This window comes from Salmo salar, chromosome ssa04 (genome assembly GCF_905237065.1).
Source record: "Salmo salar chromosome ssa04, Ssal_v3.1, whole genome shotgun sequence".
NCBI lineage: Eukaryota > Metazoa > Chordata > Actinopteri > Salmoniformes > Salmonidae > Salmo > Salmo salar.
The window spans coordinates 62,284,096-62,309,987 of NC_059445.1; the positions used below are offsets into that span (position 1 = coordinate 62,284,096).

Below are 25,892 nucleotides of genomic sequence, written 5' to 3' on the forward strand. Positions count from 1 at the left end.
TAAAGCCCAGAATGATGATTTGAATACAACCTATTATGTCTTTGGATGGTACAGTACATGGCTATTTCACAGCAAATTACGCTCTTTTATATCAATTATATATAAACATAATTACATAAACATTCAGAAAATAATAGATTTTATATATATATATATACCACCAACCTTTGCCTTTTATTTCTAACAATGACAAAGTGTAAAGGGCTTATTAGACATTTTTTACCGTTAAAAGACATCCAGTTCACTTCTTTCAGATAATAGCCACCAAAATGAACAGATGTGTTAATTAACTACAGAAGCGCCAACATCAGTTCATACACAGGCTAGTCTGTAAATGTTCACACAAAGCATTATATATACACTGCTCAAAAAAATAAAGGGAACACTTAAACAACACAATGTAACTCCAAGTCAATCACACTTCTATGAAATCAAACTGTCCACTTAGGAAGCAACACTGATTGACAATAAATTTCACATGCTGTTGTGCAAATGGAATAGACAACAGGTGGAAATTATAGGCAATTAGCAAGACACCCCCAATAAAGGAGTGGTTCTGCAGGTGGGGACCACAGACCACTTCTCAGTTCCTATGCTTCCTGGTTGATGTTTTGGTCACTTTTGAATGCTGGCGGTGCTTTCACTCTAGTGGTAGCATGAGACGGAGTCTACAACCCACACAAGTGGCTCAGGTAGTGCAGCTCATCCAGGATGGCACATCAATGCGAGCTGTGGCAAGAAAGTTTGCTGTGTCTGTCAGCATAGTGTCCAGAGCATGGAGGCGCTACCAGGAGACAGGCCAGTACATCAGGAGACGTGGAGGAGGCCGTAGGAGGGCAACAACCCAGCAGCAGGAACGCTACCTCTGCCTTTGTGCAAGGAGGAGCAGGAGAAGCACTGCCAGAGCCCTGCAAAATGACCTCCAGCAGGCCACAAACGTGCATGTGTCTGCTCAAACGGTCAGAAACAGACTCCATGAGGGTGGTATGAGGGCCCGACGTCCACAGGTGGGGGTTGTGCTTACAGCCCAACACCGTGCAGGACGTTTGGCATTTGTCAGAGAACACCAAGATTGGCAAATTCGCCACTGGCGCCCTGTGCTCTTCACAGATGAAAGCAGGTTCACACTGAGCACGTGACAGACGTGACAGAGTCTGGAGACGCCGTGGAGAACGTTCTGCTGCCTGCAACATCCTCCAGCATGACCGGTTTGGGGGTGGGTCCGTCATGGTGTGGGGTGGCATTTCTTTGGGGGGCTGCACAGCCCTCCATGTGCTCTCCAGAGGTAGCCTGACTGCCATTAGGTACCGAGATGAGATCCTCAGACTCCTTGTGAGACCATATGCTGGTGCGGTTGGCCCTGGGTTCCTCCTAATGCAAGACAATGCTAGACCTCATGTGGCTGGAGTGTGTCAGCAGTTCCTGCAAGAGGAAGGCATTGATGCTATGGACTGGCCCGCCCGTTCCCCAGACCTGAATCCAATTGAGCACATCTGGGACATCATGTCTCGCTCCATCCACCAACGCCACGTTGCACCACAGACTGTCCAGGAGTTGGCGGATGCTTTAGTCCAGGTCTGGGAGGAGATCCCTCAGGAGACCATCCGCCACCTCATCAGGAGCATGCCCAGGCGTTGTAGGGAGGTCATACAGGCACGTGGAGGCCACACACACTACTGAGCCTCATTTTGACTTGTTTTAAGGACATTACATCAAAGTTGGATCAGCCTGTAGTGTGGTTTTCCACTTTAATTTTGAGTGTGACTCCAAATCCAGACCTCCATGGGTTGATAAATTGGATTTCCATTGATTATTTTTGTGTGATTTTGTTGTCAGCACATTCAACTATGTAAATAAAAAAGTATTTAATAAGATTATTTCTTTCATTCAGATCTAGGATGTGTTGTTTAAGTGTTCCCTTTATTTTTTTGAGCAGTATATATATATATATATATATATATATATATATATATAACCTGTGACTGCAACAGGCACTGGGGAGTGGAGACAGACGTGAGGAGAGGGAAATCCAGTTGGGTTTCGCTCCTCCACAACTGTTCACAAGTGTCGCCAGGTGCTAATGGCATGATTAGCATGAAATGAGAGGTTAATTGGTATCGTGTAGGCCCACTCACAGCTTCTTTAGGGTCACACAAAAAGGGCCTCTATTGAGGTTCCCAACGCAGATACTGACAGACTGGTTGTTTTGACTATGCTCTATGCTGGAATGATAATTGCATTGGGAAATCCCATATACTAATACATACTTCATTGAATTATTACACATTTACTTTGTCGTTTTGTAGACAAACAAGACTAACATTCAACGTCTACACACCTCGAAAAATGAGGCAAATCAATCCAAAACATTCACCTTATGTTCTAATATATCTGACAAAGTTCCTGTGAGAAATACAGATTCTCAAATAGCTTCGCTCAGTATTGTTGGTTTCTAAAGCTGTAGCTCTTTTTCAGGCCTTGACACAGCAGACTAGTCTTGACACACCAAGCCCAAGCCAGAGGTAATGTGTTCAGATTGCTCCCAGGTCCACGACACCTGCCTGGTGTCACTTCGGAGGACTTTGCTCTTCCTCCATAATTGTAGTCAAGTAACAGAGAAAGTCAAGCCAGTGTGTGTGTGTTCACTTTCAATGAACTAGAATTGAACGTACAATTCTAAATTCTCGGTGACCATGCAACTTCAAAACCTTAGCGACTAGATTAAAGGTCCAATACAGCAGTTCTCAATAGCAAATCATTTCTGGGTAACAATTAAGTACCTTCCTGTGATTTTTGACGATTGTAATTGAAAACAAACCAACATTGCTTCCAAGAAAATAGCAACTTCTCAAGCAAGAACTTTGCTAGGACTGTCTGGTAGTGGGTAGGGGAAACTGAAAACTAGCTGTTTATTGGCAGAGATAATTTGAACCTCTAAGATATCACCAGGCAGGCCAAATCTCCATCCTACCAAAACAGGCGGTCATTTCAAACAGCTCTTACACTAAAAGGGCATTATCGTCAACATTTTCATAATTTCACAGTATTATTCCAACCTCAGTGTGGAAATATATGTAAAATACAGGTAAATCACGTTTTGACTGCACTGGGTCTTTAAGTGAAGTTGTACTCATGTCTCATAATTGGGTATTGACCATTCAGCAAATGGTGGTTTCTTATTTTTAGTCATCAATAACTGCTAATGCCAATCAAATTTGGTTTTCTAATTTGCCTGATGGACTACCTCAGCAATAGGTAGCTACTGAACTTATAACGGAAGCCAACAGAAAATGTGACTGCTTTTGTTCTGAATGGATGTTCTGCTTCAACAGCATGAATAGAATGTTTTCAGTATAATAACGTGTCAGTTCATACCCAGAAACATCTTAGAAAAGAAGGAAGGATGGGAATGATCACTACTCTAGTTTTCAATATCTATAAACATTAGCTCACAGAGTTGGACTCAGAGCTACAGTGAAAGCGTGAGTTATCATATTACACATATAACAGGTAGTACAGCAACAGCTATTCTCTGTGGGCAGACTGTCCTAGAAAAGAGAGACCTTTATCATGTTGACGAGAGAACTGGAAAATGTGGCTACAGAAATTGGCTGGGGATAAGAAAACCTTTTCCTTTCTCGCCTTCTCTCTCCCTTCCTCCCCCTCTCGTTCTCTCCCTTCCTTCCTCCCCCCTCGTTCCTTCCCTCCCCTTCCTCCCTCCCCCCTCGTTCCTTCCCTCCCTCCCCCTCTCGTTCTCTCTCCCTCCCTCCCTCCCTCCCTCTCGTTCTCCCTCCCTCCCTCCCTCTCTCTCTCCCTCCCTCCCTCGTTCCCTCTCCCTCCCTCTCGTTCTCCCTCCCTCCCTCTCGTTCTCCCTCCCTCCCTCTCGTTCTCTCCCTCCCTCCCCCTCTCGTTCTCTCTCTCTTCCTTCCTCCCCCTCGTTCCTTCCCTCCTCCTTCCTCCCTCCCACCCCCCTCTCATTCTCTCTCCCTCCCTCCCTCCCTCTCGTTCTCCTTCCCTCCCTCCCCTCCCGTTCTCGCTCCCTCCCTCCCTCCCGTTCTCTCTCCCTCTCCCTCTCGCTCCCTCGTTCCCCCTCCCTCTCCCTCGTTCGTTCTCTCTCCCTCGTTCGTTCTCCCTCTCTCCCTCCCGTTCTCCCTCCCGTTCTCCCTCTCTCCCTCCCTTCTCCCTCCCGTTCTCCCTCTCTCCCATTCTCTCCCTCCCTCCCGTTCTCTCCCTCCCTCCCTCCCTCCCTCCCGTTCTCTCTCCCTCTCCCTCTCGCTCCCTCGTTCCCCCTCCCTCTCCCTCGTTCCCCCTCCCTCTCCCTCGTTCGTTCTCTCTCCCTCCCGTTCTCCCTCTCTCCCTCCCGTTCTCCCTCTCTCCCTCCCTCCCTCCCATTCTCCCTCCCTCCCGTTCTCCCTCCCTCCCATTCTCCCTCCCTCCCGTTCTCTCCCTCCCCTTCTCTCCCTCCCGTTCTCTCCCTCCCTCCCGTTCTCTCCCTCCCTCCCGTTCTCTCTCCCCGTTCTCCCGTTCTCTCTCCCTCCCGTTCTCCCTCCCTCCCATTCTCTCTCCCTTCCTCCCTCCCTCCCCGTTCTCTCTCCCTTCCTCCCGTTCTCTCTCTCTCTCTCTCTCTCTCTCCCTCCCTCCCATTCTCTCTCCCTCCCTCCCTCCCTCCCGTTCTCCCTCCCTCCCGTTCTCTCTCTTCCTCCCGTTCTCTCTCTCCCTCCCTCCCTCCCTCCCGTTCTCTCTCCCTCCCTCCCCGTTCTCTCTCTCTCCCTCCCGTTCTCTCTCTCTCCCTCCCGTTCTCTCTCTCTCCCTCCCGTTCTCTCTCCCTCCCCTCCCGTTCTCTCTCCCTTCCTCCCTCCCTCCCTCCCTCCCGTTCTCTCTCCCTTCCTCCCCCCCCTCCCTCCCGTTCTCTCCCTCCCCCCCTCCCTCTCGTTCTCTCCCTTCCTCCCTCTCGTTCTCTCCCTTCCTCCCCCTCTCGTTCTCTCCCTTCCTCCCCCTCTCGTTCTCTCCCTTCCTCCCCCTCTCGTTCTCTCCCTTCCTCCTCCTCTCGTTCTCTCCCTTCCTCCTCCTCTCGTTCTCTCCCTTCCTCCTCCTCTCATTCTCTCCCTTCCTCCCCCTCTCGTTCTCCTCCATCATGGCCCTTGTGCCCAGGTGCAATTCATTTTCCCCTGGCACTTGCCAACTCTGTACTGGCATAATATAAATCACACAGCAGAGATATGTCATGATAAGGAGTGGACATTTCAGATGTTATAGCTCTAAGGTCAGGACAACCTGGCAGTTACTTCAGTCTTTCAAAAATAAATCTGTCTGAAAAGCCTGTAATAATTCATATGGCGCGTCACTGAAACATGAAGAATTCAGATCGTCTGCTATTCTCACCCTACAGTGCTGATGTTTACCGTTTAATATCGTTGGCGCAGGAAAAGAAAAGTTGCCATTTTGCTTTTCCTGTCTGCTTAATTGGCATTGTTAATGACTTTCCGAATTACAGCCCCGTAAAATAAGTATTTTTGGACAACAAATTCCTTATAAAAGTCTTACTAGTTGGCTGTTATTTGGTTTTATGTAGGTCTAGAATGAGTGTGTAATGCTGATTGAGTCAGTTCATTGGACGTTTGCATTCTACTCCAACCGAAAATACTTAATATCAACAATCTGATTCTGTTTCAGGAAAAGTGAACGTGCAAAATTGTGTCTAAAAATACTTTGGATACTTGGAACACAACTTCAACATGACAGAAGCATCATGAAATCGGGAACTACATTTGCTCTCTGCTGGCAATTAGTATTATGAACAACAACACAGATTTGCTATCAATTACTATACATTAACACTCATAAAATTTTTTTTATTTCACCTTTATTTAACCAGGTAGGCAAGTTGAGAACAAGTTCTCATTTACAATTGCGACCCGGACAAGATAAAGCAAAGCAGTTTGATTAATGAGTGTAACACCTGGCTAAAAGACTACTGTAGCTCTATTGGCATAACTTTTATAGATAACTTTGACACCTTTTGGAAACAGAAGTTGCTCTACAGGAATGACGGAGTCCATCCAAAACATCTTAGCTCCTGGGCCCTGTCTGTGCATTGAAAGGCTGCGAGAATGATTTATCAGTGACCCAAGCCCTGCTCAGATAATCCCTACCATTGTGTTGCTGAGCTGTTGTAGTGCTGCTGCAAATGTACAATTGAAGTCGGAAGTTTACATACACCTTATCCAAATACATTTAAACTCAGTTTCTCACAATTCCTGACATTTAATCCTAGTTAAAATGCCCCGTCTTAGGTCAGTTAGGATCACAACTTTATTTTAAGAATGTGAAATGTCAGAATAATACTAGAGAGAATTATATATTTCAGCGTTTATTTCTTTCATCACATTCCCAGTCGGTCAGAAGTTAACATATACTCAATTAGTATTTGGTAGCATTGCGTTCAAATTATTTAGCATGGGTCAAACGTTTTGGGTAGCCTTCCACAAGCTTCCCACAATAAGTTGTGTGAATTTTGGCCCATTCCTCCTGACAGAGCTGGTGTAACCGAGTCAGGTTTGTAAACATACCTCCACAACTTTGGAAGTATGCTTGGGGTCATATATAAATCAATTTGGAAAACCTATTTGCGACCAAGCTTTAACTTCCTGACTGAGATGTTGCTTCAATATATCCACATCATTTTCCTTCCTCATAATGCCATTATTTTGTGAAGTGCACCAGTCCCTCCTGCAGCAAAGCACCCCCACAACATGATGCTGCCAAAACTCTCTGGAGAGACCTGAATATATCTGTGCAGCGACGCTCCCCTTCCAACATGACAGAGCTTGAGAGGATTTGCAGAGAAGAATGGGAGAAACTCCCCAAATACAGGTGTGCCAAGCTTGTAGTGTCATACCCAAGAAGACTCGTGGCTGTAATCGCTGCCAAAGGTGAACAAAGTACTGAGTAAAGGGTCTGAATACTTATGTAAATGATATGTTTTTTTTTTATTTGTAATAAAATGGCAAAAATATGTTTTTTTTAAATCTGTTTTTGCTTTGTCATGATGGGGTATTGTGTGTAGATTGATGGAGGATTGAAAAAAAATTCTGACAATTTTTAAATAAGGCTGTAACATAACATTTGGAAAAAGTGAAAGTGTCTTTATACTTTCTGAATGCACTGTATACTATTCTATCCTATGCATTCTAAATATTCTATCCACATACTGTCCATGATGTCTATTCATCTCATCACACACAATCAGTCAAAAGTTGACAAACCTACTCATTCCAGGGTTTCTCTTTATTTTTACTATCTTCTACATTGTAGTATAATAGTGAAGATATTAAAACTGTAAAACGTAGAAACCTAAAAAGTGTTTTACAACTCAAAATATACTTTATATTTGAGATTCTTCAAAGTAGCCACCCTATGCCTCGATGACAGCTTGGCACACTCTTGGCATTCTCTCAATTCAGCTTCACCTGGAATGCTTTTCCAAAAATCTTGAAGCAGTTCCCACATATGCTGAGCACTTGTTGGCTGCTTTTCCTTCACTCTGCGGTCCAACTCATCCTAAACCATCTCAAACTGGGTTGAGGTCAGATGACTGTGGAGGCCAGGTCATCTGACACAGCACTCTATCACTCTCCTTTTCTTGGTCAAATTGCCCTTACACAGCATGGAGATGTGTTGGGTCATTGTCCAGTTGAAAAACAAATGATAGTGGGACTAAGCACAAACCAGATGAGATGGCGTTTCGCTGCAGAACGCTGTGGTAGCCATGCTGGTTAAGTGTAGCTTGAATTCTTAATAAATCACCTATAGTGTCACCAGCAAAGCACCCACACACATCCTCCTCCATGCTTCACGGTGGAAACAACACATTGAGATCATCCGTTCACCTACTCTGCGTCTCACAAAGACACGGTGGTTCGAACCAAAAATCTCACATTTGGACTCATCAGACCAAAAAGGACAGATTTACACCGGTCGAATGTCCATTGCTCGTGTTTCTTGGGCCAAGTAAGTCTCTTCTTCTTATTGGTGTCCTTTAGTAGTGGTTTCTATGCAGAAATTTGACCATGAAGGCCTGAATAGCATTCTCACATACAGTTGAAGTCGGAAGTTTACATACACCTTAGCCAAATACATTTAAACTCAGTTTCTCACAATTCTTGACATTTAATCCTAGTAAAGATTCCCTGTCTTAGGTCAGTTAGGATCACCACTTTATTTTAAGAATGTGAAATGTCAGAATAATAGTAGAGAGAATGATTTATTTCAGCTTGTATTTCTTTCATCACATTCCCAGTGGGGCAGAAGTTTACATATACTGAATTAGTATTTGGTAGCATTGCCTTTAAATTGTTTAACTTAAGTCAAACGTTTCAGGTAGCCGTCCACAACCTTCCCACAATAAGTTGGGTGAATTTTGGCCCATTCCTCCTGACAGAGCTGGTGTAACTGAGTCAGGTTTGTAGGCCTCCTTGCTCGTACACATGCTTTTTCAGTTCTGCCCACAAATTTTCTATAGGATTGAGGTTAGGGCTTTGTGATGGCCACTCCAATACCTTGACTTTGTTGTCCTTAAGCCATTTTGACACAACTTTGGAAGTATGCTTGGGGTCATTGTCAATTTGGAAGACCCATTTGCGACCAAGCTTTAACTTCCTGACTGATGTCTTGAGATGTTGCTTCAATATATCCACATAATTTTCCTTCCTCATAATGCCATCTATTTTGTGAAGTGCACCAGTCCCTCCTGCAGCAAAGCACCCCCACATCATGATGCTGCCACCCCCGTGCTTCACGGTTGGGATGGTGTTCTTCGGCTTGCAAGCCTCCCCCTTTTTCCTCCAAACATAACGATGGTCATTACGGCCAAACAGTTCTATTTTTATTTCATCAGACCAGAGGACATTTCTCCAAAAATTACGATCTTTGTCCCCATGTGCAGTTGCAAACCGTAGTTGGGCTTTTTTATGGCGGTTTTGGAGCAGTGGCTTCTTCCTTGCTGAGCGGCTTTTCAGGTTATGTCGATATAGGACTTGTTTTACTGTGGATAATTGTACCCGTTTCCTCCAGCATCTTCACAAGGTCCTTTGCTGTTGTTCTGGGATTGATTTGCACTTTTCGCACCAAGGTACACTCATCTCTAGGAGACAGAACACGTCTCCTTCCTGAGCAGTGTGATGGCTGCGTGGTCCCATGGTGTTTATACTTGCATACTATTGTTTGTACAGATGAACGTGGTACCTTCAGGCATTTGGAAATTACTCCCAAGGATGAACCAGACTTGTGGAGGTCTACACATTTTTTTCTGAGGTCTTGGCTGAATTCTTTTAATTTCCCATGATGTCAAGCAAAGAAGCACAGTTTGAAGGTAGGCTTTGAAATACATCCACAGGTACACTTCCAGTTGACACAAAATATGTCAATTAGCCTATCAGACGCTTCTAAAGCCATGACATACTTTTCTGGAATTTTTCAAGCTGTTTAAAGGCACAGTCAACTTAGTGTATGTAAACTTCTGACCCACTGGAATTGTGATACAGTGAGATGTAAGTGAAATAATCTGTCTGTAAACAATTGTTGGAAAAATTACTTGTGTCATGCACAAAGTAGATGTCCTAACTGACCTGCCAAAACCATAGTTTGTTAACAAGAAATTTGTGGAGTGGTTGAAAAACAAGTTTTAATGACTCCAACCTAAGTGTATGTTAACTTCTGACTTCAACTGTAGGTGTTCCTTTTGTCCAGGTGGGAAGGAGCAGTGTGGAGAACGATTTAGATTGTGTCATCTGTGGATCTGTTGGGGCGGTATGCGAATTGGAGTGGGTCTAGGGTTTCTGGGATAATGGTGTTGATGTGAGCCATGACCAGCCTTTCAAAGCAATTCATGACTACAGACATGAGTGCTACGGGTCGGTAGTCATCTAGGCAGGTTACCTTGGTGTTCTTGGGCACAGGGACTATGGTGGTCTGCTTGAAACATGTTGGGATTTACAGACTCGGTCAGGGACAAGTTGAAAATGTCAGTGAAGACACTTGCCAGTTTACGTCCTGGTAATCAGTCTGAATGTTGACCTGTTTAAAGGTCTTACTCAAATCGGTTACGGAGTGTGTGATCACACAGTTGTCCGGAACAGTTGGTGCTCTCATGCATGCTTCAGTGGTTTGCCTCGAAGTGAGCATAAAAGTCATTTAGCTCGTCTGGTAGGCTCGTGTCACTGGGAAGCTCACAGCTGTGCTTCCCTTTGTAGTCTGTAATAGTTTGCAAGCCCTGCCATATCCGACGAGCTTCGGAGCTGGTGTAGTAGGATTAAATCTTAGTTCTGTATTGAAGCCAGTGACGGATGTGGTGTACTCCTCAATGCCATTGGAAAAATCCCGTCTGTGCTAGCAAAACAGTCCTGTAACTTACCATCTATGTCATCTGACCACTTCTGTATTGAGCGAGTCACCGGTACTTCCTGCTTTAGTTTTTGCTTGTAAGCAGGAGTCAGGAAGATGGAGTTATGGTCAGATTTGCCAAATGGAGGGTGAGGGAGAGCTTTGTACGCATCTCTGTGTGTGGAGTAAAGGTGGTCTTCATTTTTTCTTCTTCTTTTGGTTGCATGGTAGAAATTAGGTAAAACGGATTTAAGTTTCCCTGCATTAAAGTCCCCGGCCACTAGGGGCTCCACCTCTGGATGAGCATTTTCTTGTTGGTTTATGCCCTTATACAGTTCGTTGAGTGCGGTCATAGTGCCAGCATCTGTTTGTGGTGGTAAATAGACAGTTACGAAAAATATAGATAAAAACTCTCTTGGTAAATAGTGTAATGAGATACTGAGATACTCTCTACCTCAGGAGAGAAAAACCTTGAGACTTCATTAATATATTTTGTGCACCAGCTGTTATTGACAAATAGACAGACCGTCACCCCTTACCTTACCGGAGGCAGCAGTTCTATCTTACCGATGCTGTTTGTTATCCATGTCGTTGTTCAGCCACGACTTGGTGAAACATAAGATATTACAGTTTTTAATGTCTCGTTGGAAGGATAGTCTTGATCGGAGCTCATCCAGTTTATTATCCAATGATTGCACGTTGGCTAATACAACTGATGGTGGAGGCGGGTTACCCACTCGCCGTCAGATTCTTACAAGGCACCCCGACCTATGACCCATATATCTCAGTCTCTTCTTCATGTGAATGACTGGGATTTGGGCCTTGTCTGGTGTCTGAAGTAAAATAATTGGAAGTGTACCTGTGGATGTATTTCAAAGCCTACCTTCAAACTGTGCTTCTTTGCTTTTATTTTCGTTAAATAAAAAATCTTTGTCCAGTACGAGGTGAGTAATTTCTGTTCTGATATGCAGAAGCTCTTTTCGGTCATAAGAGGCGGTGGCAGAAACATTGTGTTCACAATAACACAATTGGTTAGGAGCCCCTAAAACGGCAGCCATCTCCTCCGGCGCCATTATAGGAGACAATTCCAGAGTATGGCATAAAAGCCTTTAACAGATGTTTCTCAAACCATTGCATGTCTAACAACAGAGAGCCTGGCACACACAGAGACTTTCAGAAACCCAGACACATACACGCACAGTCAAATACAGTCTCCAGAGATGCTATTCAGAGAGTGCAGACAATGCTGCATAGCCATGTGACGAGTGATATCTAAAGTTAGGCTTTGAAGTAGCTCAGCCCCGCAGTTTGTTTCTCTCAATGTCGCGAGAGGTCATTAATCGAAGACTAACCCCCTCTTTATTGACGTTTGTCCTCAAAACTGCAGAATTTCTTAATTTGGCCCCTTTTTTGTTGTTTTTGTTGTGTGTGTGTGTGTGTGTGCATGCACGTCTGCTTGTGTGGCTCCTGACTGACGGAGAAGTCTCAGGATATTATTGGGATATACGTTGACGGACACATGCAGCCTGCGACTTACTGTGAGACTACAGCCAGTGGTTGTTGATTTGGGTTTCTGTTTTGTAAGAAAAGTACTTTCATTTTTTTTTACTGGAATGGTGGAGGAGCTTTTAGACAACCAAGACTCACTTCTGTCACACCTATCAACATGTGTTTGTACAGTGTTCATGTATATTCATGTGGAGGTGAACACAAACAGATAAATGCAAACACACACAAAGTGTGAGAGACCGAGGGACTGAGGGAGCGAGACTAGGTCCAGTACCTTTTCAACAATGCTGCTCTATTGCGCCAATAAAATAATAAAAAGGGTCATCCTGCTCCCTCCCCCAGCTCACTTTGAAATGGGAATGTTGAGGGAACAATCAAAAGAGATGAACAGCTGTCTGGAGCTAGACTTGAGTTCTATGCGTTAGAAAAACAGAAGCAACTCAGAACCAATATACGCAGTCAGTTAGGAAAGCAAAGGCTAGCCTTTTCATACAGAAATTTGCATCCTGTAGCACAAATTCCAAAACGTTTTGGGACACTAAAGTCCATGGAGAATAAGTGCACCTCCTCCCAGCTGCCCCCTGCACTGAGGATAGGAAACACTGTCACTACCGATAAATCTACGATAATCGAGAATTTCAATAAGCATTTTTCTACAGCAGGCCATGCTTTACACCTGGCAACCCCTACCCCGGCCAACAGCTCTGCACCCACCGCAGCAACTTGCCCAAGCCCCCCCCCCCCCCATGCTTCTCCTTCACCCAAATCCAGATAGCTGATGTTCTGAAAGAGCGGCAAAATCTGGACCCCTACAAAATCAGCTGGGCTATCTGGACCCTCTCTTTCTAAAATTATCAGCCGAAATTGTTGCAACCCCTATTACTAGCCTGTTCAACCTCTCTTCGTATCGTCTGAGATCCCTAAAGATTGGAAAGCTGTCGTGGTCATCCCCTCTTCAAAGGGGGAGACACTCCAGGCCCAAACTGTCACAGACCTATATCTATCCTGCCCTGCCTTTCTAAAGTCTTCGAAAGCCAAGTTAACAAACAGATCACCAACCATTTCGAATCCCACCGTACCTTCTCTGCTATGCAATCTGGTTTTCGAGCTGGTCACGGGTGCACCACAGCCACGCTCAAGGTCCTAAACGATAGTATAACCGCCATCACTAAAAGACAGTACTGTGCAGCCGTCTTCATCGAACAGGTCAAGGCTTTCGACTCGGTCAATCACCGCATTCTTATCGGCAAACTCAATAGCCTTGGTTTCTTAAATGACTACCTCGCCTGGTTCACCAACTACTTCTCAGACAGAGTTCAGTGTGTCAAATCAGAGGGCCTGTTGTCCGGACCTCTGGCAGTCTCTATGGGGGTGCCACAGGGTTCAATTCTCGGGCCGACTCTTTTCTCTGTATACATCAATGATGTCCCTCTTGCTGCTGGTGATTCTCTGATCCACCTCTACGCAGACGACACCATTCTGTATACTTCTGGCCCTTCTTTGGACACTGTTTTAACAAACCTCCAGATGAGCTTCAATGCCATACAACTCTCCTTCCGTGGCCTCCAACTGCTCTTAATTGCTAGTAAAACTAAATGCATGCTCTTCAACCGATCGCTGCCCGCACCCGCATGCCCGACAAGCATCATTACTCTGGACGTTTCTGACTGTGGACAACTACAAATACCTAGATGTCTGGTTAGACTGTAAACTCTCCTTCCAGACTCACATTAAGCATCTCCAATCCAAAACTAAATCTAGAATCAGCTTCCTATTTCGCAACAAAGCCTCCTTCACTCATGATGCTAAACATACCCTCGTAAAACTGACTATCCTACAGATCCTTGACTTCGGCGATGTCATTTACAAAACAGCCTCCAACACTCTACTCAGCAAATTGGAAGTAGTCTATCACAGTGTCATCCGTTTTGTCACCAAAGCCCCATATATTACCCACCACTGCGACCTGTATGCTCCATATTCGTCGCCAAACCCACTGGTTCCAGGTCATCTATAAGTCTTTGCTAGGTAAAGCTCCGCCTTATCTCAGCTCACTGGTCACCATAGCAAGACCCACCCGTAGCGCGCGCGACAGCAGGTATATTTCACTGGTCATCCCCAAAGCCAACACCTCTTTTGGCTGCCTTTCCTTCCAGTTCTCTGCTGCCAATGACTGGAACGAATTGCAAAAATCCCTGACGCTGGAGACTCATATCTCCCTCATTACCTTTAAGCATCAGCTGTCAGAGCAGATTACCAATCACTGCACCTGTACATAGCCCATCTGTAAATAGGCCTTCCATCCAACCAACTACCTACCTCATCCCCATATGTTTTTCTGCTCTTTTGCACACCAGTATTTCTACTTGCACATCCTCATCTGCACATTTATCACTCCAGTGTAAATTGCTAAATTGTAATTACTTCGCCACTATTGGCCTATTTATTGCCTTACCTCCTTACTTCATTTTGCACACACTGTATACAGATTCTTCGATTGTGTTTTTGACGGTACGTTTGTTTATCCCATGTGTAACTCTGTGTTGTTGTTTTTGTCGCACTGCTTTGCTTTATCTTGGCCAGGTCGCAGTTGTAAATGAGAACCTGTTCTCAACTGGACTACCTGGTTAAATAACGTTTTATTTTTATAAAACGGAAGCAACAACATGCGTGGGTAACGTCTCGCCAAGGTGCTGAAGAATAGTACATTTTATTCCCATCTGCTTTGCGGACAAAATCAGCGTTCCGCTCCCATTTTGGAGAGCCAAAATCGTCAACCATCAAAAGCAAAGCGCCACTTTCAGACTAAACACCATTTGTAAACACACATTTACAGTACACACACACACACACACACACACACGTTTTCAGATGCTCCGAATAACAAAAAAACTGAACATTCTCTTTTTTTTTGTGTGTGTGAGTGGTGGGGTGGGGCAGGGGTGGTGTTGAGGCAATCTGGGTCTCAAGACATCTAAGGTTTGCAATTAGTTCCAGTGCCACCATTAATGCGTTGATGAAGCGGGCTCAGCAGGGGGCTAAGGGCTGGCTCAAAGGGCCCTCTTTTCCATGTGGAAAAGCCCCTAAACTCTGAATGATTCTGCAGATACGCTGGCTGCATGGCGCAGGCCTTCGTGCTTGCAATAGGGAGGCATGCCTTCGTTGCATTTGTTATGGTTCACCGCAAGGAAAATGTCACACCTCCCAACTCGGAAAGAAGAAGAAAAGATTGGAGCCCTGTGAAGCTGGGTGTCGACTAAACAACAACAACAACGTCACCGAGTAAAGACAGAAACATGTGCACTGGATATTTGTTCAATCGTTCGCAAGGCTCTCGCTTTTTTTCCCCACACACTACTGTGGGCTTTGGATCCCCTCAGTGATATATGTCAAGAGTATTTGAAGAAAAAGAGGAAGAGACAGGCATAGATAAACTATGATGCAAACCCCCTTTCTTCACATTGAAGCTGGGTCTCTGATCCAAGCCGCATTGTTTTCAAGGGTCATCATATCAATAGACAAATATCCACTCTGGCTTATTACAAATAGCTGACGTATGTAATTGTCTTGTCCAAGGCAACGCTCAGGTCCGGCAAAAGCTTAGAGCTCTTTCTACACTAACGATAATCAAAACATGAATGACAACCTTCCAAAGCCAAATCCCATACCATCAACTTTTTTACCTTGTGAAAAGGCATTATCAAAATACTATAAATATTAATACAAAACTAGTCTAGATGCAGATCAAAGAAATGACATATACAACAGGCCCAGACTCACATCTGTTCAAGATGGAATAGGATTCTGTTTGATATTTTCCGATGACCGCAGACATAGCTTTATTTTTAAATGTGTTCTTTTATATTTCATTAAGGCCCGTTGTTGTAAACATGTTACTAAAATACCAAAAAATACATATGAAATGTTAAAGAAAAATGCATTTCATGGTCATGTTACATGAATAGCGTTTTGTCATGGTTCCCTTGGCCTTAATCTGTGAGATGGCTGGTCATATTTTGTATGTACTGTATACATTCCTGCACGCAAAGTGCATCTATTCGCTCCCATTTACAGTTATCCAATTCACTACAGTGTGTGTCCCCCAGTTAATAACATAAGTTGGATGATTTAAAGCAGTGTGTGTGTGTGTGTGTGTGTTTTTTTCTTTTGTGGTAAATAAAAAAAATAATAATTGAAACATTCCACCATGGTGGACAACAGTGACCGGCTGACAGCAAGAGAATGAAGTTGAGCCAATTTATGCAGAATTTGGTAGGAAACAGGGTCACCAAATACTGTGGGAGGAGAAGGACTGAAATAATATATTCAGCGCATCCATTTGCTGAGAGAAACATTTATTGTATATTCTAGGTTATTTTTCTGATTCTTTTTTTATATCTCAATTCAGAACATTTCCAATTTCTATAACGTTGACACTGCATGATCAGTGGCACAATTTAAAACAATATAATATAAAAAAAGCAGCTCAAAATCGCCAAACCTAAAATTAAATTCTGCTCTACTTTTCGGCATTCAGCATTTACATTTTTGGGACATTTCTCTGAATATCGGCGGCAGCCATTTTGTCATGGTTCATATTGTCATGGTTATAAATGAAATACAGTGCTTTAAAAAGGTATTCATATCCCTTGACTTACTCCACATTTTGTTGTGTTACCGCTTAAATTCAAAATTGATTAAATTGATTTCTACACACAATACACAAACAAAGGGAAACCCAGCCGCGAGCTGCCCAGTGACGCGAGCCTACCAGATGGGCTGAATGCCTTTTATACTCGCTTCGAGGCAAGCAACACTGAAGAATGCATGCGAGCACCAGCTGTACCGGTCTGTGTGATCACGGTCTCCGTAGCAGATGTGAGCAAGACCTTTAAAAAGGTCAACATTCACAAAGCCGAGGGGCCAGGCGGATTACCAGGACGTGTCCTCAGAACAAGTGCGGACCAACTAGCTAGAGTCTTCACTGACATTTTCAACCTCTCCCTGACCGAGTCTGTAATACCTACATGTTTCAAGCAGACCACCATAGTCCCTGTGCCCAAGAAAGCAAAGTTAATATGACTAAATGACAACCGCTCCAGTAGCCATGAGTTGCTTTGAAAGGCCGGTCATGGTTCACATCAACACCATCATCCCAGAAACCCTAGACCCACACCAATTCGCATACCGCCAACAGATCCACAGATGACACAATCTCTATTGCACTCCACACTGCCATTTCCCACCTGGACAAAAGGAACACCCATGTGAGAATGCTGTTCATTGAATAAAGCTCAGTATTCAACACAATAGTGCCCACAAAGCTCATCACGTAGCTAACACCTACCTCTACAACTGGATCCTGGACTTCCAGACGGGCCGCCACCAGATGGTAAGGGTAGGCAACAACACATCTGCCACCTTCATCCTCAACACTGTGGCCCCTCAGGGGTGCGTGCTTAGTCCCATCCTGTACTCTCTGTTCACCCACGACTGCGTGGCCAAGCACGACTCCAACACCATCATTAAGTTTGCTGACGACAACGATGAAAGGCCTGATCACAGACAATGATGAGACAGCCTATAGGGAGGTCAGAGACCTGGCCGTGTGGTGCCAGGACAACAACCTCTCTCAATGTGATCAAGACAAAGGAGAGGCCGAACATGCCCCCATTCACATCGACAGGGCTGTAGTGGAGCAGGTTGAGAGCTTCAAGTTCCTTGGTGTCCACATCACCAACAAACTATCAAGGTCCAAACACATCAAGAAAATCGTGAAGAGGGCACGACAATGCCTTTTCCCTCTCAGGAGACTGAAAAGATTTGGCATAGGTCCCCAGATCCTCAATAAGTTATACAGCTGCACCATCAAGAGCATCCTGACCGGTTGCATCATTGCCTGGTATGGCAACTGCTTGGCCTCCGAGCGTAAGGCGCTACAGAGGGTAGTGCGTACGGCCCAGTACATCACTTGGGCCAAGCTTCCTGCCTTCCGGGACCTATATAATAGGCGGTGTCAGAGGAAGGCCCCAACAATTGTCAAACACTCCATTCACCCAAGTCACAGACAATTCTCTCCGCTACCGCACGGGAAGCAGTACCAGGGCGCTACGTCTAGGTCCAAAAGGCTCCTTAACAGCTTCTACCCCAAAGCCACAAGACTGCTGAACAGTTAATCAAATGGCCACCCAGACTATTTGCATTGACACCCCCTCCCCTTGATTTACACTGCTGCTACTCGCTGTTTATTATCTATGCAGCGTTACTTTACCCCTATCTACATGTACAAATTACCTTGACTAACCTGTACACCCGCACATTAACTCTGTTCCAGTACTCCCTGAATATAGCCTCATTGTTAATTTGTGTTACTTTTTCCATTTTATCCAGTAAATATCTTCTTAACTCTATTTTCTTAAAACTGCATTGTTGGTTAAGGGCTTGTAAGTAAGCATTTCACATCAAGGTCTACACCGGTTGTATTAGGCGAATGTGACAAATAACATTTGATTTTGATTTGACATACCCAATAATGACAAATTGAAAACATGTTTTCATAAATTAATCCAAATGTAATAAATTAAATACAGAAATCTCATTTACATAAGTATTCACACCCTGAGTCAATACTTTGTAGAAGCACCTTTCATGGCGATTACAGCTTTGAGTCATCTTGGGTATGTCTGTATCAGCTTTTCACATTTGGATTTCGGGATTTTCTCCCATTCTTCCTTGCAGATTAAGTTAGATGGGGAGTGGCGGTGAATAGCAATCTTCAAGTCTTTACGCAGATTTTCAAATGGGATTCAAGTCTGGGCTTTGGCTGGGCCATTCAAGGACTTTCATATTCTTGTTCTGAAGTCATTCCAGCGTTACTTTGGCTGTATGCTTGGGGTCATTGTCCTGTAAGGTCGTTTGCACTCTGAAGGAGGTTCTCATCAAGGATTTACCTGTATTTGGCTCCATTCATTGTTCGCTCTATCCTTACCAGTCTCCCAGTTCCTGCCGCTGAAAAGCATCCCCATAGCATGATGCTGCCACCACCATGCTTCATGGTAGGGATGGTGTTAGACCGGTGTCGAACTGTGCGTGTTTAAATCCAGAAATAGCACTTGGCATTCAGGCCAAAGAGTCCATTCTTTGTCTCATCAGACAACAGAATATTCTGCCTTATGCGCTCAGTCTTTCATCTGCCTTTTTGCAAACTCCAAGCCTGCCATCTTGTAGATTTTTCTCAGGAGTGGCTTCCGTCTGGCTTCTCTCCCATAAAGCCCAGATTGGTGAAGTGCTGTAAAGACTGTTGTCCTTCTGACAGGTTCTCCCATCTTAGCCAAGGAACTCTGTAGTTCTGTCGGAGTGGTCATTGGGTTCTTGGTCACCTCCCTGACAAAGGTCCTTCTTGTCCAGTTGCTCAGTTTGGTCCGATGACCAGATCTAGACAGAGTCTGGGTAGTTCCATATTTTTTCCATTACCCAATGATAGAGACCACTGTGCTCTTGGAAACTTTCAACACTCTAGAAATTGTTTGATACCCTTCCCCAGATATATGCCTCATCACAAAATCTCTGACATCTACAGACAGATCCTTGGACTTCAAGGTATAGTTTCTGCTCTGACATGCACTGGGAACTGTGGGACCTTATATAGACAGGTGTGTTTTTCTAAATCATGTAGAAACAATTAAATTGGCCACAGGTGATCCAATCAAGAACATCTCAAAGCTGATCAAAGGAAATTGGATGCACCTGAGCTCAATTTGGAGTGTCATAGCAAAGGGGTGTGAATACTTACACTACATGACCAAAAGTATGGGGACACCTGCTCGTCAAACATCTCATTCCTAAATCATGGGCATTAATATGGAGTTGGTCCCCCTTTGCTGCTATAACAGCCTCCACTCTTCTGGGAAGGTTTTCCACTAGATGTTGGAACATTGCTGCATGGACTTGCACTAGGCACTGATGTTGTGTGATTAGGCCTGGCTTGCAGTCAGCGTTCCAATTCATACCAAAGGTGTTCGATGGGGTTGTGGTCAGGGCCAGTCAAGGTGCAGGCCAGTCAAGTTCTTCCACACCGATCTGGACAAACCATTTCTGTATGGACCTCACTTGGTGCACGGGGGCATTGTCATGCTGAAACAGGAAAAGGGCCTTCCCAAAACTGTTGCCACAAAGTTGGAAGCACAGAATCGTCTAGAACGTCATTGTACGCTGTTGCATTAAGATTTCCCTTCACTGGAACTAAGGGACCTAGCCCGAACCATGAAAAACAGCCCCAGACCATTATTCCTCCTCCACCAAAATGTACAGTTGGCACTATGCATTGGGGCAGTTAGCTTTCTCCTGGCATCCACCAAACCCAGATTTGTCCGTCGGACTACCAGATGGTGAAGCGTGATTCATCACTCCAGAGAATGTGTTTCCACTGCGCCATGGCGAATGAGCTTTACACCACTCCAGCTGACGCTTGGCATCGCGCATGTTGATATTAGGCTTGCGTGCGGCTACTCGGAAACCCATTTCATGAAGCTCCCGATAAACAGATATTGTGCTGACGTTGCTTCCAGATGCAGTTTGGAACTCGGTAGTGAGTGTTGCCACTGAGGGCATACGATTTTTATGCGCTAGACGCTTCAGCACTCGGTGGTCCTGTTCTGCGAGCTTGTGTAGCCTATCACTTCGCGGCTTAACTGTTGTTGCTCCTAGACGTTTCAACTTCACAACAGCAGCACTTACAGTTGACCGAGGTAGCTCTAGCATGGCATAAATTTGACAAACTTACTTGTTGGAGAGGTGGCACCCTATGACGGTGCCATGTTAAAAGTTACCGTACCTTTCAGTAATGCCATTCTACTGCCAATGTTTGTCAATGGAGAGTGCATGGCTGTGTGCTCGATTTTATACACGTGTCAGCAACAGGTGTGGCTGAAATAGCCAAATGCACCAATTTGAAGGGGTGTCCACATATTTTTGTATATACAGTGCATTAGAAAAGTATTCAGACTCCTTGACTTTCTCCACGTTGTTACGTTACAGCCTTATTCTAATATGGATTGAATTAAATGCTCCTCATCAACCTACACACAATACCAAAGCAAAACAGGTTTTTAGAAATGTTTGCAAATGTATATTTGTCCAATATTGATTGGACATGATTTGGAAAGGCATACACCTGTCCGATATAAGATTTCACAGTTGACAGTGCATGTCAAGGCAAAAACCAAGACATGAGGTCGAAGGAATTGTCCGTAGAGGTCCGAGACAGGATTGTGTCGAGGCACAGCCCACTTGGAGTTTGCCAAAAGGCACCTAAAAGGACTCAGACCATGAGAAACAAGATTCTCTGGTCTGATGAAACCAAGATTGAACTCTTTCGCCTAAATGCCGAGCGTCACGTCTGGAGGAAACCTGGCACCATTCCTACGGTGAAGCATGGTGGTGGCAGCAACATCCCCACAGCATGATTTTCCACGGCAGAGACTGGGAGACTAGTCAGGATCGAGGGAAAGATGAACGGAGCAAAGTCAAGAGATCCTTGATGAAAACCTGCTCCAGAGCGCTCAGGACCTCAGACTGGTGCAAAGGTTCACCTCCCAACAGGACAATGACCCTAAGCACACAGCCAAGACAATGCAGGAGTGGCTTCAGGACAAGTCTCTGAATGTCCTTGAGTGGCCCAGTCAGAGCCCGGACTTGAACCCGATCGAACATCTCTGGAGAGACCTGAAAATAGCTGTGTAGCGACGCTCCCCATCCAACCTGACAGAGCTTGAGAAAATCTGCAGAGAAGAATGGGAGAAAGTCCCCAAAAACAGGTGTGCCAAGCTTGTAGCATCATACCCAGGAAGACTGGAGGCTGTAATCGCTGCTAAAAGGTGCTTCGACAAAGTACTGAGTAAAGGGTCTGAATACTTAAGTATATGTGATTGTATTTTTTTTTGCTTTGTCATTATTGTGTATTGTGTGTAGATTGATGAGGAAAATGTTTTATTTAATCAATTTTAGAATAAGGCTGTAACGTAACAAAGTGTGGAAAAAGGGAAGGGGGGGGGGTTCGGGGGGTCTGAATCCTTTCCAAATTAGATTTGTATTTCCTTTTCAATAAACTTGCAAAAGGGTCTTAGAACATGTTTTCACTTTGTCATTATGTGGGTATTATGAGTAGATGGGTGATTTAAACAGTGTTTTAACCATTTGGAATTCAGGGGTATCAATACTTTCTGAAGGCACTGCAAAAATTATTTTTTCTTTGATTGGTCACTTACTGGTGTTCAGTCAGCCACATTCAAAGCCTCTGTCAAACTCGGATTGGGTTGAGGAGAGGACTGACTAGTAAGATGGCAGGTCCCTTTGTGTTCTTAAGGACAATGGGGTGAGAGGTGGGGGTCAAACTGGACCCCAGGACCTCCCCTGACCTCCACCCCTCCCCATTAATGCCCAGGCCAGGCAAACTCTGACCCTCGAGTCATTGTGCCCCTAAAAACAATCAAATCTGTTCCAGCAGACTGTTGAGTTATTCATATTGTAAGGCCGTTACTCTCTTTCTTCAACCAGTGTCCGTTTCTCATCACTGCCACTGAAGGCAAAATTACGTGAAGATTACAGAGGATACTCCTGGCAGATGGTGCCTTTTCCCCTCATGCCCGGAGCTCGGGTGACTTTCCATTTCTTAATGAAAGAAAACAAATAGGACTGCCTATCCACAGAGGATTTGGTAATTGAGTCCCATAAGACGGTATATGATATTGATGCAGCAGTATTGGGATTAAGCTAAATATACGTATCAAGTACACTGAAATCAAACTGCTTGGACTAAATTCCAGTTCTTTCATGCCTTGATTGTGCCAAGTAATGAGCTTATTCTTAAGCATGGTATCTCTTTGCAAGGGATCAGCAATGACCTAACTGGATCCCCAGAATTAGGTTACATGCAACAGGTTTTTTGTTGAAGATTTATACTTGGGGTCAAATTCTCACTCATTGCACTACTGTGAGTCAAAGTGGTTTCTTTAGTAATGTACAGCGGAGTTGGGGTGTCCACAAAGGTGTAGAATTGTACTTGTCCAAATAACACCTTCCATTGTTTTGAGCATTTACTCCTCTCCTTAGTCTCTCTGAGGTGGCTGACAGACAGTAAGGTCTCCCTGTCTTTCTCATCCACGCTGCACTTTTCCTCATGCCCACCATGTCACAGACACACAGCTGTTGTTCTAAAACATTGTCTGTGTGGCAAAATTATTTGCTGATCAATATAAAAAAGCCCACTTTTCACTATGAAGCAGCCCCCTTGGAAGTCAGCCACCCCCCCAAACACACCCCACCCCCGATGCTCTTTGACCTTATTGGAGGCCTGACCGAGCAAAAACAGTGGTCCTCCCATGAGGCCCCTGGAGGCTCCTGTTTCACTTGGGCAATCAAAGGACTACTGTAAATAATGGGGGCCTGTTTGACCCTGCCTTTGTCTGGGCCGAGACCCCTGCATCCACTCTACTGTAACAGAGCCCACCTCTCATAATGGTGGCTCTCATGGCTTATAGACCCCCAGCCTCCTGCCGCTACACCCACCGAGGGCAAAAAAACAAAACAAAAAAGAGCCCCTGTCAGATTGTCCATCAGTGGCTCCAAGCAGGTCCCGCCCCCCCCCCCAGCTCAGATACACATTGGCCTTTGTCCTCTGCCTCCCCTGTGCAGGACCAGGGACTGGTAGAGAGGGGGACAATAAACCCTGGGATCCTCAGTCTAAGGAAATGGGCAATAGGGCAGATCAAATTGACAGATCCATACACAATATCCGAATCTAACAGTGTAGGGCATGGGGAAATAACTTTACCATTTGATTTTCCTTTTCATGATGCTCTGAAGAGGTGTATAAAGTGATAAAATAAATCACACACAAATACATATAGAACTACAGTATTTCAATCCGAAGAGTAGTAACTCATACTACACTGAATAAAATAAATAAAAATATTTTACTGAGTTACAGTTCATAAGGAAATCAGTCAATTGAAATAAATTCATTTGGCCCTAATCTATGGATTTCACATGACTGGGAATACAGATATACTTCTGTTGGGTCACAGATACCTGAAAAAAAGGTAGGGGCATGGACCAGTCAGTATCTGGTATGACCACCATTTCCCTCATGCAGTGCGTCTCCTTCGCATAGAGTTGATCTGATCAGGCTGTTGATTGTGGCCTGTGGAATGTTGTCCAACTCCGTCATTTTTTTACATTTTATTTAACGAGGCAAGTCAGTTAAGAACAAATTCTTATTTACAATGATGGCCTACGCCAGCCAAACCTGGACGACGCTGGGCCAAATTGTGAGCTGCCCTATGGGACTCCCAATCACTGTCGGTTGTGATAGAGCCTGGATGGCTGTGCGAAGTTGCTGGATAATGGCAGGAACTGGAACACGCTGCCGTACACATCGATCCAGATCATCCCAAACATGTTCAATGGGTGACATGTCTGGTGAGTATGCAGGCCATGGAAGAACTGGGACATTTTCAGCTTCCAGGAATTGTGTACATATCCTTGTAAAATGGAGCTGTGCATTATCATGCTGAAACACGAGGTGATGGCGGCGGATGAATGGCACAACAATAAGCCTCATGATCTCGTCATGGTATGCCTGTGCATTCAAATTGCCATTGATAAAAAGAAATTGTGTTCGTTGTCATTAGCTTATGCCTGCCCCTACCATAACCACACCGCCACCATGGAGCACTGATATCAGCGTTGTGAACAGCAGACCGATCGCCGACACGGCACCATACGCTGTCTGCCATCTGCCCGGTACAGTTGAAACCGGGATTCATCAGTGAAGAGAAGACTGAAGACTTCTCCGGTGTGCCAGTAGCTATCGAAAGTGAGCATATGCCCACTGAAGTTGGTTACGACACCGAAAGGCAGTCAGGTTAAGACCCTGGTGAGGATGACAAGTATGCAGATGAGCTTCCCTGAGACGGTTTCTGACAGTTTGTGCAGAAATTCTTTGGTTTTGCAAACCCACAGTTTCATCAGCTGTCAGGGTGGCTGGTCTCAGATGATCCCGCAGGTAAAGGAGCCAGATGTGGAGGTCCTGGGCTGGCGTGGTTACACATGGTCTACACGTGGTCTGTGGTTGTGAGATTGGTTGGAGGTACTGACAAATTCTCTAAAATGATGGCTTCTCTGGCAACAGCTCTGTTTGACAATTCTGCAGTCAGCATGCCAATTGCACACTCCCTCAAAACTTGATAAATCTGTGGCATTGTGTAACAAATCTGCACATTGTCTCCAGCACAAGGTTTATCTATGTAATGATCATGCTGTTTAATCAGCTTCTTACTATGCCACACCTGTCAGGTGGATCTTGGCAAACGAGAAATGCTCACTAACAGGGATGTAAACAAATGTGTGCTCAGAATGAGAGAAATAATATTTTTGTGCGTATGGAAAATGTTGGGGATCTTATATTTCAGCTCATGAAACATGGAACCAAGACTTTACATGCTGTGTTTATATTTCTGTTCAGTGTAAGATACTACAAGTGAGATTAAAAAAATCAGTTTTGCACTAAACAGTGCACTATGGAAGATGGGTATCGTTCATGGCGAAACTCTTTCACAGCCCTGTCTCTTTGCTGACCAGTGTATGTGTGAGCGCACGTCTAGAGTGGTGGTGTGGGGGGGCGTCGGGTAAGAAGCTAAGTTAAATATTGGAGGGATGCAGTTAGGTGAGGGCCTGACGTGGCGTTAAGGACCCAAAGACCTGTTTAGGACTCCAGTCCCTCGCATACTGTGGCCATAGACAGTGCACCAGAGGCCAGGAAGGAAAAAAAATATAAAGTACAAATCTGGGTCGCTCCGAGAAAGGACACCAGAACGAACCCGGAGACAGAGAATCAATGGGTGTCTCCTTCGCTGGAATTTCGAAGGAGGAGAATGGGGTGTAATATTCCTGGCTGGACAAGCAAACCCTTATTTGGAAGGGACGTCTGTGTGATAGTGTAAAAT

General features: G+C 44.8%; 1 protein-coding gene across 2 annotated transcripts in view; it reads right to left on the reverse strand.

Moving 5' to 3' along the window:
• The window catches only part of LOC106603639 (zinc finger and BTB domain-containing protein 16-A), a 157,180-nt gene that overhangs the window by 104,781 nt on the left and 26,507 nt on the right, over nt 1–25,892 (reverse strand). The window lies entirely within an intron of this gene.